The sequence below is a fragment of the Bombina bombina genome, chromosome 2 (genome assembly GCF_027579735.1).
Source record: "Bombina bombina isolate aBomBom1 chromosome 2, aBomBom1.pri, whole genome shotgun sequence".
NCBI lineage: Eukaryota > Metazoa > Chordata > Amphibia > Anura > Bombinatoridae > Bombina > Bombina bombina.
In genome coordinates this window covers 1,230,613,566-1,230,629,490 of record NC_069500.1, presented here as the reverse complement: position 1 = coordinate 1,230,629,490, position 15,925 = coordinate 1,230,613,566, and the positions used below count along the sequence as shown (strand labels likewise).

General features: G+C 39.6%; 1 protein-coding gene across 1 annotated transcript in view; it reads right to left on the bottom strand.

The window, feature by feature from the left end:
- The window catches only part of CORIN (corin, serine peptidase), a 720,658-nt gene that overhangs the window by 352,802 nt on the left and 351,931 nt on the right, over nucleotides 1-15,925 (bottom strand). The gene's annotated exons all lie outside the window — the stretch shown is intronic.

The window sequence follows — 15,925 nt, the reverse complement described above, 5'->3', positions numbered from 1 at the left end:
TTACATTCCTTATAAATATGGAATTTTGAGTCTGTACTATTTTCTTTGAATAATTTAAATGCCCTACGTTTTTTCCTAATTTCTCTTAACAAATTTATATTCAGCCACATTGGCTTGGATTTTTTATTTTTATTTTTATAACCATATGGTATTTGTTGATATGTATATTTATTTAATAAAGTTTTAAATGTTATCCATTTATCCTCTGTATTTTTATTAGAGAATACTTTGTCCCAATTTATATTATTTAATGATTTCCTTAAATCGTTGAATTTTGCTTTCTTAAAATTAAAAGTCTTGGTTAAACCTTTAAGACACTGCTTATGAAAATAAATTTCAAATGTGACCATGTTATGATCACTGTTACCCAGATGTTCTTTGACTTCTATGTTTGATATTATATCTGTATTATTTGATAGCACTAAATCCAATATAGCGTTACTCCTAGTTGGCTCCTCTATTAATTGTGACAAGAAGTTATCCCTGAGAACATTTATAAATCTACCCCCCTTAGCTGAATTACTAGTTTCATTGGCCCAGTTTATATCAGGGTAGTTAAAATCTCCCATAATTACAGCACTGTTATTAGCAGCCTTACCTATTTGTATTAGTAGTTGAGTTTCATCCAAGTCACTAATGTTGGGAGACATGTAGCATGTTCCTAGTAATATTTTTTTTAGGATTTTTCCCCCCACTCTTTATTTCCAGACATTGCCACCTGTATCAGAAATATCTTCCCTTATTGTAGGTTTAAGGTTAGGTTTAATATACATGCAGATTCCTCCACCCCTTTTCTTATTTCTGTCCCTCCTAAATAAAGTATACCCCTCTAAGTTAACTGCCCAGTCATGTGAATCATCCCACCAAGTTTCAGTTATACTGATAACATCATAGTCCTCTTCTGCAACTAAGAGCGTCAGCTCCCCCATTTTACCTGTCATGCTTCTTGCATTTGTTGTCATACATTTAATTTTCATGTGCTTTCTGCTGATACTTGGTGTGCTTTCCACCAAAATTTCTAATGTGACATTTCTTAAGTCATCTCTTCCTTGAGATATTAAACGACTGACAGATTCACAGACTGATCTCTCTATTCTAATGTGTTCTAACTGACCCTCCCCCCCCCTTTGCCTACTTTAAAAGGTTCTCTAAACGTGCTACCATCCTTTCCCCAAACACACCTGAACCCATGTCATTCAGATGCAATCCATCCTTACTGTACAAATTGTACCCAAGTGAAAAGTCAGCCCAGTGCTCTAAAAATTCAAACCCCTCATTTTTACACCATGTTTTTAACCATGAATTAACAGACCTTAGCTCCTTCTGCCTTACTGAATTAGCACACTGCACTGGTAATATCTCAGAAAATATTACTTTGGAGGTCCTTGCTTTAAGCTTGCTACCTAACTCCCTGAAGTCATTTTTTAGGACTCTCCATCTCCCGCTGATTCCTTCATTAGTACCAATATGTACCATGACTGCAGGATCAGACCCACATCCCTCTAACAATCTATCAATACGCTCCACAATATGCCTAACACGAGCCCCTGGAAGACAGCAAACTGTTCTATTTAAAGGGTCTGGATGACAAATTACCCTATCAACCTTCCTAATAATAGAGTCTCCTACCACCAACATCTGTCTCAGGCCCTGACTTGTATGCCCCTCTTCCATGACTGAAGGACGTTTAACTATAGTATGCCCCTCTACCATGACTGAAGGACTGCCCACCATAGTATGCTGCTCTTCCACAACTAAAGGACTGTTCACTATACTAGGCAAAACAGCCCTCTTTGACACTGCCACCCCTGAACTGATATCACCCAACATCTTCACTTAATCTGGCAAATCTGTTGGGGTGTCCCAGCTCAGAACTGGCCTGTCTCTTCCGCTTACCTTTACCTCACCCTCTAACTGTGACCCAGCTACATCCTGGAGTCTCCTCATCTGAATCCTCCCCATTCCCATTGCTAGAACCATTAACAATTAGCTCAGTCCTATCCATTTCCCTTTCAAGTGTCTGAATTTCATGCAGTGTTGCAATTCGTTCCTCCAGAACTCCAATATGAGTTTCTAAAGAGACAATATGCTCACATTTACCACAAACATATAATCCCTGAAGTGGCTGCTCCAGTGATGCAAACATATGGCAAGCTGTACACTGAATAAGATTCTCACACATTCTTGCTAAAATATTTAATATTAACTTAAAAGTAAAAAATAATTATATTTCCCCTTGGTTACTCCAAATCCTTGTTTGCCTAACTACCTTGGTTAGCTAACTATTATACTGAAACAGATAATCTTACTTTAACAGAGAATCAATACAGCAGACCCACTTAGAGCAAACTCAACAGAGTTAATGTGCTAAATTTATACTTTATAACATTTAAACCTCTAAATTTCTGCCTGTTTCTAAGCCACTACAGACAGGCTCTTATCACATGGTTTTTATTAGCATTTCACAACAGGAGACTGCTAGTTCATGTTGGCCATATAGATAACATTGTGCTCACGCCCGTGGGTTGTGGCAGACACTGCACTGATTGGCTAATATGCAAGTCAATAGATAATATATAAATAGTCATGTGATCAGGGGGCTGTCAAAAGAGGCCTAGATACAATATAATCGCAGAAGTATATAAATATAACAGTGTTGGTTATGCAAAACTGGGGAATGGGTAATAAAGGGATTATCTATCTTTATAAACAATAACATTTTTGGAGTTGACTGTCCCTTTAAGTGGAACAGATTGCAGGTATAGCTGAGAATGGTAAGCACATGTAAAATGATATAATGTCCTCCTTCAGCAAACAAGTTGATATATGAAGTATAGGGACATGCTACAGTATATATATCCTTAGGGTGGCCATGGGTAAATAATTACCATGCTGTAATGCCATAGATGATGTGCAGGTAGCCTGTGGTATGGCCTAGTTAGGCTTGCAATGCTCTCCGTTATAATTTTGAGGGCAGGGCAAGTTGCAATAGCAGTGCTGATATATCTGTGCTCTGAACACTCGGGCAGCAGTTAAAATCTTTAACCAGCAAGCTGATAGGAGATCAAAGCTACCCAAAAAAACCCTTAAAAAATACCTAACACTAACCCCAAACGATCCACTTACAGGTTTTTAAGTCCCGCTTGAACGATCTTCATCCAGATGGCAAGAAGTCTTCATCTAGACGACCTCTTCTATCTTCATCCAGATGGCAAAGTCCTCATCCAGACGGCGAGAAGTCTTCATCCAGGCAGCCTCTTCTGCCCGATTTGAACAGCCAATAGGATTTTAGCAGTCTAATTCCTATCGGCTGATTAATATTTTTCAGCCAATGGGAATGCAAGATTCAGTGTACGGCGGCGACCGTATGAAGAGGATGCTCCACGCAGGATGTCTTCAGGATGGACTCGCTCCGCACCGCCGGGATCAAGATAGAAGATGCCGCCTGGATGAAGATAGAAGAGGCCACTTAGATGAAGACTTCTCGCCGCCTAGATGAGGACTTCGCCATCTGGATGAAGATAGAAGAGGGCTTCTGGATTAAGAATTTTTGCCGCCTGGATGAAGATTGCTCAAGCGGGACTTCAAAAACTGTAAGTGGATCGTTGGGGGTTAGTGTTAGGTTTTTTTAAGGGTTTTTTGAGTGTTTTTTTTTTTAGATTAGGTTTTGGAAAGCAAAAGAGCTAAATGCCCTTTTAAGGGCAATGTCCATACAAATCCCCTTTTCAGGGCAATGGGTAGATTAGTTTTTTTAGAATTAGGTTTTTTATTTTTTGTAATTAGATACTTTGTAATTTTTAGAGTAGTGTTAGGATTTTTTTAATGTGTAGTTTAGTTTTATTTAATTGGTAGCTAGTTTAATTTTAGTTAAATAGTTATATTAGTTTAATTCTTAGTTTAATTTGACAGGTACATTTTAATTTAATTTAAGCTAGGGAAATTGTAATTTTAATATAAAGTTAGGGGGGCATTAGGTTTAGGGGTTACTATTTTTATTAAGTTTATTGCGATATGGGGGTTTTCCGGTTTAGGGGTTAATAGTTTACTTTAGTATATTTCATTGTGGGGGACTTGCGGTTTAGGGTTTAATAGGTTTATTATAGTGGCGGCGGTGTAGGGCTTAATAACTTTAGCACAGTGGGGGCGATGTGGGAGGAAGGCAGATTAGGGGTTAATAATATTTAAATAGTGTTTGCACTGCAGGAGGGTGGCGGTTTGGGGGTTAATAACTTTATTATAGTGGTGACGATGTCGGGTAGAGCGGAATAGGGTTTAAAAAGTATTTTTAGTGGCAGCGATGTCGGGAGCGGCAGATTAGGGGTTAATAAGTTTAATATAGTATTTGTGATGCGGGAGGGCATCGGTTTAGGGGTTAATAGGTAGTTTATGGGTGTTTAGTGTACTTTGTAACACTTAAGTTATGAGTTTTATGTTACAGTTTTGTTGCGTAAAACTCATAACTACTGCTTTTAGATTGCGGAACGGATCTTGTTGGTATAGGCTGGAATGCAAGCTTTTTAGCCTGACCGCAAAACTCATAATGGCAGCGCTATGGAAGTCCCATGAAAAAACGTAATTTTTATGTTTTTCGGGACTGACGTTGCAGTACAGGCTAAAAGGCTTGCGGTACAGCTATACCGACAAGACTTGTAATGGCTGCGGTGCTGTTTTAACACTGAAACGGCCATTTTTTCAGTGTTAGAACACGAACGCACAACTTGTAATCTAGCTGTTCGTTATCTACAATAACAGTGGGACATTTGCACTGAAATGTGGTGGTTATGAATGACAATTTCAGACAATAAGCCTGTTATAGCTGGAAATAATTGCAAGTGTGTATTGGGTCCTGCAACAATCAATGCATCTGGGGAAGTGTTGTGTACATAGCACATACTATTTCTGCTGTTCTGCATAATATTAAAAAGATGGTGCCCTCTTCCTTTTGAGTTTCCTCTATCATACAATTATCATTTTCAATTGAACATACAATCTACAAACTTTATATCCCAAATGATACTTGTACTATAAGAATAAAAACACATTTTCATAATTTGCCAAATAAAGGGACACTAAAGTCAAAATTAAACTTTCATGACTCAGAGAACAAAAATAAATAAAAAATACTTGTTATTATATTGGCTTCATTATTTTGCTACCATTTGTTTAAGTGCATATTTAGGTAGTCCCAGGAGCAGTAATTCCCTACTGGGAGCTAGATGAACACATCTAGGGAGCAAATCACAAGAGACATATATGCACCCAGTTGTGCATTGCTGCTCCAGAGGTCTACCTAGGATAGCAAGAGAACAAAGCTATTTTGATAAAAGAAGTAAATAGGAAAGTTGTTTAGAATTTTATTTTGACTTTGCTTTTCCTTTAATAACATGAAATATCGCTGTAAACATTCCACAGCTGTCCCACATATTTCAGGGTTTTCACAGTCTGGGTGCTCTGATCTGCTGTCCATTTTGGAGCTTGCCCTTCAATGTCCCGCTCTTTAGGGTCTAACCAACTCTGCACACAGCTCACCCTCAACCCCCACATGACATACTGTACCCCTCCCCCCAATTACTGCTTCATCTACCCCACAAGTGTCCCTCACACATCCTAGACTTCCTAGGAGTAGTCTGAAAAATGGTGGAAGGAATGATTTACCCTGATACCCATATTACAAATCTTATCTCATATAAGATAAACAAACCTTGCCCAATGTGAAATTATAACACATTTTCACACTAATGTTTTGAATATCTTAAAGGGACAGTCTACATGAAAATTGTTATTGCTTAAAAAGATAGATAATCCCTTTATTACCCGTTCCCCAGTTTTGCATAACCAACACTGTTATATTAGCCCCTTATCTCAGTGCTTTTTACAATCTTGCAATTAGCCAATCAGTGATGGCTCTTGCAAAACCATTATCACACTCTACAGGAGTGAGCACAATGGTATCTTTATGGCACATATGAACTAGCACTGTCTAGCTGTTGTGCAAGATTTAAAAACCACTGAGATAAGGGGCGACCTGTTGAGGCTTAGAAACAGGCACACTTAGAGGTTATAAAGTAAGTTAGTATAAAAATATTCATTATGCAAAGCTGGAGAATGAGTAGTAAAGGTGTTATCTATTTTTTTAACCCCGTAAGCCTAAATGACATAGATCTACGTCATGCGGTACGAAGCCCATTGTACGGCATAACATAGATCTACGTTGCAGCTTCAGGAAGCTCCAGTAGTCTCGGTTGTCAAGTGACAGCTGATAGCTGCTGTTCCCGAGCTGCAGGCATCTGTCTCTGTTACCATAAGAAGGCAGATTATCAGATCATTACAGACAGTGGCACGGTATGTGTCACTGTCTGTAATGACTTCCGTTGGTGCCGGCAGAAGGTGTGGGAGGGAAGGAGGGAGGCGGGTAGGTAGCCCAGTGGCAGAAGGAATGATGGGGGTTGTGGGCACTTAAATAATGACCACTTTTCTACAGAAATTAAAAATTAAAATAAATGCAAAATATAATTAAAAAAAACCTTTAAATTGGTTACTGGCAGACAGCTGCCAGTACCAAAGACCAAAGATGGTCATCATTAGTGGGAGGAGGGGGGGTTAGAGAGCTGTTTGGGAGAAATCATGGAGGTGGGAGGGTTGAGGATGGATAACTACACTGCAGAAAAGAAAATAATAATAATAAAAAAACATAATTTATGCTTACCTGATAAATTTATTTCTCTTGTAGTGTATCCAGTCCACGGATCATCCATTACTTATGGGATATTAACTCCTCCCCAACAGGAAGTGCAAGAGGATTCACCCAGCAGAGCTGCTGTATAGCTCCTCCCCTAACTGCCATTACCAGTCATTCGACCGAAAACATGCAGAGAAAGGAAAACCATAGGGTGCAGTGGTGACTGTAGATTAATGGAAAAATTACCTGCCTTAAAGTGACAGGGCGGGCCGTGGACTGGATACACTACAAGAGAAATAAATGTATCAAGTAAGCATAAATTATGTTTTCTCTTGTTAAGTGTATCCAGTCCACGGATCATCCATTACTTATGGGATACCAATACCAAAGCTAAAGTACACGGATGACGGGAGGGACAGGCAGGCTCTTTATACGGAAGGAACCACTGCCTGAAGAACCTTTCTCCCAAAAACAGCCTCCGAAGAAGCAAAAGTGTAAAATTTGTAAAATTTGGAAAAAGTATGAAGAGAAGACCAAGTTGCAGCCTTGCAAATCTGTTCAACAGAAGCCTCATTCTTAAAGGCCCAAGTGGAAGCCACAGCTCTAGTAGAATGTGCTGTAATTCTTTCAGGAGGCTGCTGTCCAGCAGTCTCATAGGCTAACCGTATTATGCTACGAAGCCAAAAGGAGAGAGAGGTAGCCGAAGCTTTTTGACCTCTCCTCTGACCAGAATAAACGACAAACAGGGAAGACGTTTGTCGAAAATCCTTAGTTGCCTGTAGATAAAATTTCAGGGCACGGACTACATCTAGATTGTGTAGCAGACGTTCCTTTTTCGAAGAAGGATTAGGACACAAAGATGGAACCACAATCTCTTGATTGATATTCCTGTTAGTGACCACCTTAGGTAGGAACCCAGGTTTAGTACGCAGAACTACCTTGTCTGAATGAAAAATCAGATAAGGAGAATCACAATGTAAGGCAGATAACTCAGAGACTCTTCGAGCCGAGGAAATCGCCATTAAAAACAGAACTTTCCAAGATAACAACTTGATATCAATGGAATGAAGGGGTTCAAACGGAACCCCCTGTAAAACATTAAGAACTAAGTTCAAGCTCCATGGTGGAGCAACAGTTTTAAACACAGGCTTGATCCTAGCTAAAGCCTGACAAAAAGCTTGAACGTCCGGAACTTCTGACAGACGTTTGTGTAAAAGAATGGACAGAGCTGAAATCTGTCCCTTTAAGGAACTAGCGGATAAACCCTTTTCTAAACCTTCTTGTAGAAAAGACAATATCCTCGGAATCCTAACCTTACTCCATGAGTAACTCTTGGATTCGCACCAATATAAGTATTTGCGCCATATCTTATGGTAAATCTTTCTGGTAACAGGCTTCCTAGCCTGTATTAAGGTATCAATAACTGACTCAGAAAAACCACGTTTTGATAAAATCAAGCGTTCAATTTCCAAGCAGTCAGCTTCAGAGAAATTAGATTTTGATGTTTGAAGGGACCCTGGATCAGAAGGTCCTGTTTCAGAGGTAGCGACCAAGGTGGACAGGATGACATGTCCACTAGATCTGCATACCAAGTCCTGCGGTGGCCATGCAGGCGCTATTAGAATCACTGATGCTCTCTCCTGTTTGATTCTGGCAATCAATCGAGGAAGCATCGGAAGGGTGGAAACACATAAGCCATCCCGAAGGTCCAAGGTGCTGTCAAAGCATCTATCAGAACCGCTCCCAGATCCCTGGATCTGGACCCGTAACGAGGAAGCTTGGCGTTCTGTTGAGACGCCATGAGATCTATCTCTGGTTTGCCCCAACGTCGAAGTATTTGGGCAAAGACCTCCGGATGAAGTTCCCACTCCCCCGGATGAAAAGTCTGATGACTTAAGAAATCCGCCTCCCAGTTCTCCACTCCCGGGATGTGGATTGCTGACAGGTGGCAAGAGTGAGACTCTGCCCAGCGAATTATCTTTGATACTTCCATCATTGCTAGGGAGCTTCTTGTCCCTCCCTGATGGTTGATGTAAGCTACAGTCGTGATGTTGTCCGACTGAAACCTGATGAACCCCCCCAGTTGTTAACTGGGGCCAAGCCAGAAGGACATTGAGAACTGCTCTCAATTCCAGAATGTTTATTGGTAGGAGACTCTCCTCCTGATTCCATTGTCCCATGAGCCTTCAGAGAATTCCAGACAGCGCCCCAACCTAGTAGGCTGGCGTCTGTTGTTACAATTGTCCAGTCCGGCCTGCTGAATGGCATCCCCCTGGACAGATGTGGCCGAGAAAGCCACCATAGAAGAGAATTTCTGGTCTCTTGATCCAGATTCAGAGTAGGGGACAAGTCTGAGTAATCCCCATTCCACTGACTTAGCATGCACAATTGCAGCGGTCTGAGATGTAGGCGTGCAAGGGGTACTATGTCCATTGCTGCTACCATTAAGCCGATCACCTCCATGCATTGAGCTACTGACGGGTGTTGAATGGAATGAAGGACACGGCATGCATTTTGAAGCTTTGTTAACCTGTCTTCTGTCAGGTAAATCTTCATTTCTACAGAATCTATAAGAGTCCCCAAGAAGGGAACTCTGTGAGTGGAAAGAGAGAACTCTTCTTTTCGTTCACCTTCCATCCATGCGACCTTAGAAATGCCAGTACTAACTCTGTATGAGACTTGGCAGTTTGAAAGCTTGAAGCTTGTATCAGAATGTCGTCTAGGTACGGAGCTACCGCAATTCCTCGCGGTCTTAGTACCGCCAGAAGAGCACCCAGAACCTTTGTGAAGATTCTCGGAGCCGTAGCCATTCCGAATGGAAGAGCTACAAACTGGTAATGCCTGTCTAGAAAGGCAAACCTTAGATACCGGTAATGATCTTTGTGAATCGGTATGTGAAGGTAAGCATCCTTTAAATCCACTGTGGTCATGTACTGACCCTTTTGGATCATGGGTAAAATTGTCCGAATAGTTTCCATTTTGAACGATGGAACTCTTAGGAATTTGTTTAGGATCTTTAAATCCAAGATTGGCCTGAAAGTTCCCTCTTTTTTGGGAACCACAAACAGATTTGAGTAAAACCCTTGTCCTTGTTCCGACCGCGGAACCGGATGGATCACTCCCATTAATAAAAGATCTTGTACGCAGCGTAGAAACGCCTCTTTCTTTATTTGGTTTGTTGACAACCTTGACAGATGAAATCTCCCTCTTGGGGGAGAGAATTTGAAGTCTAGAAGGTATCCCTGAGATATGATCTCTAACGCCCAGGGATCCTGGACATCTCTTGCCCAAGCCTGGGCGAAGAGAGAAAGTCTGCCCCCCACTAGATCCGTTCCCGGATCGGGGGCCCTCGATTCATGCTGTCTTAGGGGCAGCAGCAGGTTTCCTGGCCTGCTTGCCCTTGTTCCAGGACTGGTTAGGTCTCCAGCCTTGTCTGTAGCGAGCAACAGCTCCTTCCTGTTTTGGTGCAGAGGAAGTTGATGCTGCTCCTGCTTTGAAATTACGAAAGGAACGAAAATTAGACTGTCTAGCCTTAGGTTTGGCTCTGTCTTGAGGCAGGGCATGGCCTTTACCTCCTGTAATGTCAGCGATAATTTCTTTCAACCCGGGCCCGAATAAGGTCTGCCCTTTGAAAGGTATATTAAGCAATTTAGATTTAGAAGTAACGTCAGCTGACCAGGATTTTAGCCACAGTGCTCTGCGTGCCTGAATGGCGAATCCGGAATTCTTAGCCGTAAGTTTAGTTAAATGTACTACGGCATCTGAAATAAATGAGTTAGCTAACTTAAGGGCTTTAAGCTTGTGTGTAATCTCATCTAATGGAGCTGATTCAAGTGTCTCTTCCAGAGACTCAAACCAAAATGCTGCTGCAGCCGTGACAGGCGCAATGCATGCAAGAGGTTGCAATATAAAACCTTGTTGAACAAACATTTTCTTAAGGTAACCCTCTAACTTTTTATCCATTGGATCTGAAAAGGCACAGCTATCCTCCACCGGGATAGTGGTACGCTTAGCTAAAGTAGAAACTGCTCCCTCCACCTTAGGGACCGTTTGCCATAAGTCCCGTGTGGTGGCGTCTATTGGAAACATCTTTCTAAATATCGGAGGGGGTGAGAACGGCAAACCGGGTCTATCCCACTCCTTAGTAACAATTTCAGTAAGTCTCTTAGGTATAGGAAAAACGTCAGTACTCGCCGGTACCGCAAAATATTTATCCAACCTACACATTTTCTCTGGTATTGCAACTGTGTTACAATCATTCAGAGCCGCTAACACCTCCCCTAGTAATACACAGAGGTTTTCCAGCTTAAATTTAAAATTTGAAATATCTGAATCCAGTTTGTTTGGATCAGAACCGTCACCCGCAGAATGAAGCTCTCCGTCCTCATGTTCTGCAAATTGTGACGCAGTGTCTGACATGGCCCTAATATTATCAGTGCACTCTGTTCTCACCCCAGAGTGATCACGCTTACCTCTTAGTTCTGGTAATTTAGCCAAAACTTCAGTCATAACAGTAGCCATATCCTGTAATGTGATTTGTAATGGCCGCCCAGATGTACTCGGCGCTACAATATCACGCACCTCCCGAGCGGGAGATGCAGGTACTGACACGTGAGGCGAGTTAGTCGGCATAACTCTCCCCTCGTTGTTTGGTGAAATATGTTCAATTTGTACAGATTGACTTTTATTTAAAGTAGCATCAATACAGTTAGTACATAAATTTCTATTGGGCTCCACTTTGGCTTTAGCACATATAGCACAGATATCTTCCTCTGAATCAGACATGTTTAACACACTAGCAAATAAACTAGCAACTTGGAAATACTTTTCAAGTAATTTACTATAATATGAAAACGTACTGTGCCTATAAGAAGCACAGAAAAAGTTATGACAGTTGAAAATTAATAAACTGAAAAGTTATAGCATCAAATCTTTGTAAAAAACACAATTTTAGCAAAGGATTGCTCCCATTAGCAAAGGATAACTAACCCTGATAGCAGAAAAAAAATACAGAAATAAACGTTTTTTTTATCACAGTCAACTACAATCTCACAGCTCTGCTGTGAGTGATTACCTCCCTCAAAACAAGTTTTGAAGACCCCTGAGTTCTGTAGAGATGAACCGGATCATGCAGGGAAGACAATAAACTTCTGACTGAATTTTTTGATGCGTAGCAAAAGGGCCAAAAAAGGCCCCTCCCCCTCACCCATAACAGTGAGAGAGATCAGTAAACTGTCATAAATTAAATAAAACGACTGCCAAGTGGAAAAAAATAGTGCCCAAAACATTTTTTCACCCAGTACCTTCAGAAAATTAAACGATTTTACATGCCAGCAAAAAACGTTTAACATTAATAAATTGAGTGTTATTAAAAAGCCTGTTGCTAGTCCCTGCAAATTAGGCTAAAGTTTTATGCATACAGTATAATTCCAGTGAAGTGCCATTCCCCAGAATACTGAAGTGTAAAATATACATACATGACAGCCTGATACCAGTTGCTGCTACTGCATTTAAGGCTGAGTTTACATTATATCGGTATGGCAGAATTTTCTCATCAATTCCATTGTCAGAAAATAATAAGCTGCTACATACCTCTTTGCAGATTAATCTGCCCGCTGTCCCCTGATCTGAAGTTTACCTCTCCTCAGAAGGCCGAGAAACAGCAATATGATCTTAACTACTCCGGCTAAAATCATAGAAAAACTCAGGTAGATTCGTCTTCAAATTCTACCAGAGAAGGAATAACACACTCCGGTGCTATTATAAAATAACAAACTTTTGATTGAAGGTATGAAACTAAGTATAATCACCACAGTCCTCTCACACATCCTATCTATTCGTTGGGTGCAAGAGAATGACTGGTAATGGCAGTTAGGGGAGGAGCTATATAGCAGCTCTGCTGGGTGAATCCCTCTTGCACTTCCTGTTGGGGAGGAGTTAATATCCCATAAGTAATGGATGATCCGTGGACTGGATACACTTAACAAGAGAAAAAACATTTTAAAAAAATGTTCTAAGCTGCATACTGTCTGCCAGTGCATAAGAGCTGAGTGTCAGTGGGGAGTACTGTTTAAGAGGGATCAGGGAGGTGTCAGGTAGCAGGGTAAAAAAACATTACAACACTTTTTCCCAGATATCTAACTCACTGCTGGGAATTTCAGAAGTGTGGTGCGCAGCTGCAATTAGCAGTCTCCTAATTACCAAAAGCCAATGGCAAAGCCATGCATTTCAGCTATTTCCAAACAAAGGTGATCCCAGAAAAGCTTTTACAATCCTTTGTGTCATGATTGCACAAGTGTCATTGAAAAACCCAAAGTTTGTGAAAAAAAAAACAGATTTATGCTTACCTGATAAATTTCTTTCTTTCTTGACACGGTGAGTCCACGGATTATCATAATTACTGTCCGGAATATCACTCCTGACCAGCAGTAATTATGATGATCTGTGGACTCACCATGTCATTAGAAAGAAAGTAACGATTTTTTTATGTGATTGCATCTGGGGGCAAATTGGTGGCATGAAATATACCAAAATGAGCCTAGATCTATATATTGAATTGTCTACTTAAAAAAAATATAACGTTTTGATAGGTAAATAAAAAATAAATAAAAAATAAGGCTCTATTTGTTTTAATGGAGTTATAGCAAAAATGCTAAAAATTCCCTGGCATTTTGGGAAAGTAGGGGTTAAACAATAATAGGGGCGTAGGGGTTAAACAATAATAAGGGAGATTTATGAACTGCTAATGATGTTGACAAAAATGAATGTAAAACTAGGAAGACAAGTTCAGGTCCATTACATTTGACAGTAATAACTAATGAAGCCTGACCTCTTCTTCTTTTAAAGAATTATTCATCATCTCATGAAAATGAGAACAAATATTTACATGCGGATCTTAAAAAAAGAAATGATTTGACTTATCTTCTAATCTCCTCCTTAGTAAGTATGCTATTATATCCAATCCTTTAACTCCCCCTCTTAACTTTGTGACCTCAAATGTAAATCCTGCTACAGATCACTGCCAAAGGGATAGCTAAGGACAACTTGTTGCACATTAATAAATGGCAATGTTGTTTTGTTTAAGCATTCTTTATTATACAAAAGCTATGTCACAGGCCTTATTTATAATTTGTTCCCTTGACCCGAATCCCTGCGTTACATTTGTATTAGCCCCATAAAAGTTTAAAAGTAAATTCTGAATGTTGAATTAGCTTGGCAGATTGACAGACATTCTTTTGGAAAGCGAGGCCTGTTTATACTCTGAATATTGTGATTTTTTTTTGTTTAGCGTTTAGAGAAGGCTCATCCAACGTAAGTCCTAGAGAGGGGTAGATCACTAATTTATTTGATCTAGCCCTCTTTGTTAAATGAAGGAGACATGCAATCAGAGGGGACCCGGTATGTGTACCTATGTGGTGCTACAGTAACACAGATATATATCTGCAACAATATTACACATTATCTAGAAAAATAATGGATATTGCGCAAGGAAAAACAAAGGCATAGCTAGCTAAGGCAGTGGCTCTACACCACACTAGGCACACACAAATTTACTTCTATTGTCACTTCTTTTTATTATTATTATAAGGTATTTGTAGAGCGCTAACAGGTTCCGCAGCCCTATGAACATAGGTGGTATATAAAAACAATTACAGGGATCAAATGGGTAGAGGGCCCTGCCGAGAGTTGCACTGTTGTAGTCGGCTCTTATGAAGGTGGACTACAAACAGCTGGGCTCATAGGCTTACATTCTATGGGGTTTAAGGGGATAGCAGTGGAGATAGGAAAGTTAGTGTAGGTTGTATGAGTCCCTGAATAGTAGAGTCTTCAGGGACCACTTGAAGCTTTTAAAACTAGGGGAGAGTCTAGTGAAGTGAGGCAGAGAGTTCCATAAGATGGGAGCCAGTCTGGAGAAATCTTGTAAACGGGAATGTGAGGAGGTAACAAGAGAGGAGGAGAGTAGGAGATCAGAAGCAGAGCGAAGGGGTCGGAAGGGAGAGTATCTGGAGACAAGGTCTGAAATGAAGGGGGGAGCAATGCAATTGAGGGCTTTATAAGTCAGAGTGAGAATTTTGTGTTTAATCCTGGATGCAAGAGGAAGCCAGTGAAAAGATTGGCAGAGAGGTGCGGCAGATGAAGAGCAACGTTTAAGGAAGATGAGCCTGGCAGAGGCATTCATTACGGATTGTAAAGGAGCTAGGCGGCAGCTAGGGAGATCAGAGGAGGATGGAGTTACATCCCCTAACTCCCAAACCCTGCTAATGTTACATTCTACGTGCTTCATACATAATTCATACAACTGAGCAGCTAGTTTTAAACTGGTGTAGTACCAGTTATAGCGTAGATTATGAGTGGCACCATAACTGTATCGCTTGAGCGATATAGGGTATTTCTCAGCTTTTTGTACGTGATGAAAATAGCACATGTATTGTGCACTTTGGTTTAGCGCAACTTTTACTCTGGTTAACTGTTATGCAAGACAAAAATACTATAAAACAGTACAGTTACACGCATAATAACACTGCTACAAATTATTTTAAAAATTGCATTAAAAAGTAATTTAAAAAAAAAAGCATGCAAAGGGCTTTAACATAGACATATATACATACACATGTCTTAATATGTATATGTATGTATGTATATATATATATATATATATATATATATATGTTTATATGTGTGCACATGTGTATTTAAGTATTTTATATATGTATATATGTATTTACAGACATGAATACACATATAAACACATAAGAGCATGTGTATACATATATACACATATATACAAGTGCACTGGAGCCCTTTGTAGTCAAGTAGCGGAAAAATAAAAAATCATATTTACGCAATATTCATATTTAATAAAGTGTTTAACAAGTATTTACTGTAGACATTTCACATTCCAATGTTCTTCAAAGAGGGGAATATGTTCTAAGTTCTTCTATATACAGTATATATATATATATATATATATATATATATATATTCAGTATCTATACCTACATATAATTATACATATATATATATATATATATATATATATATATATATATATATATATATAATATATATATATATATATAATATATATATATATATATATATATATAAGTATAGATATTTATAGAAATATTTATATTTATAATAAATATTGATATTTCGTCTGGTTAAGTACACTTGAGTGAACGAGATCAGGTTAGCACTCAAGTATGGGTCATTTTTTTGCAGTTTTCACACTCTGCGTAAGTT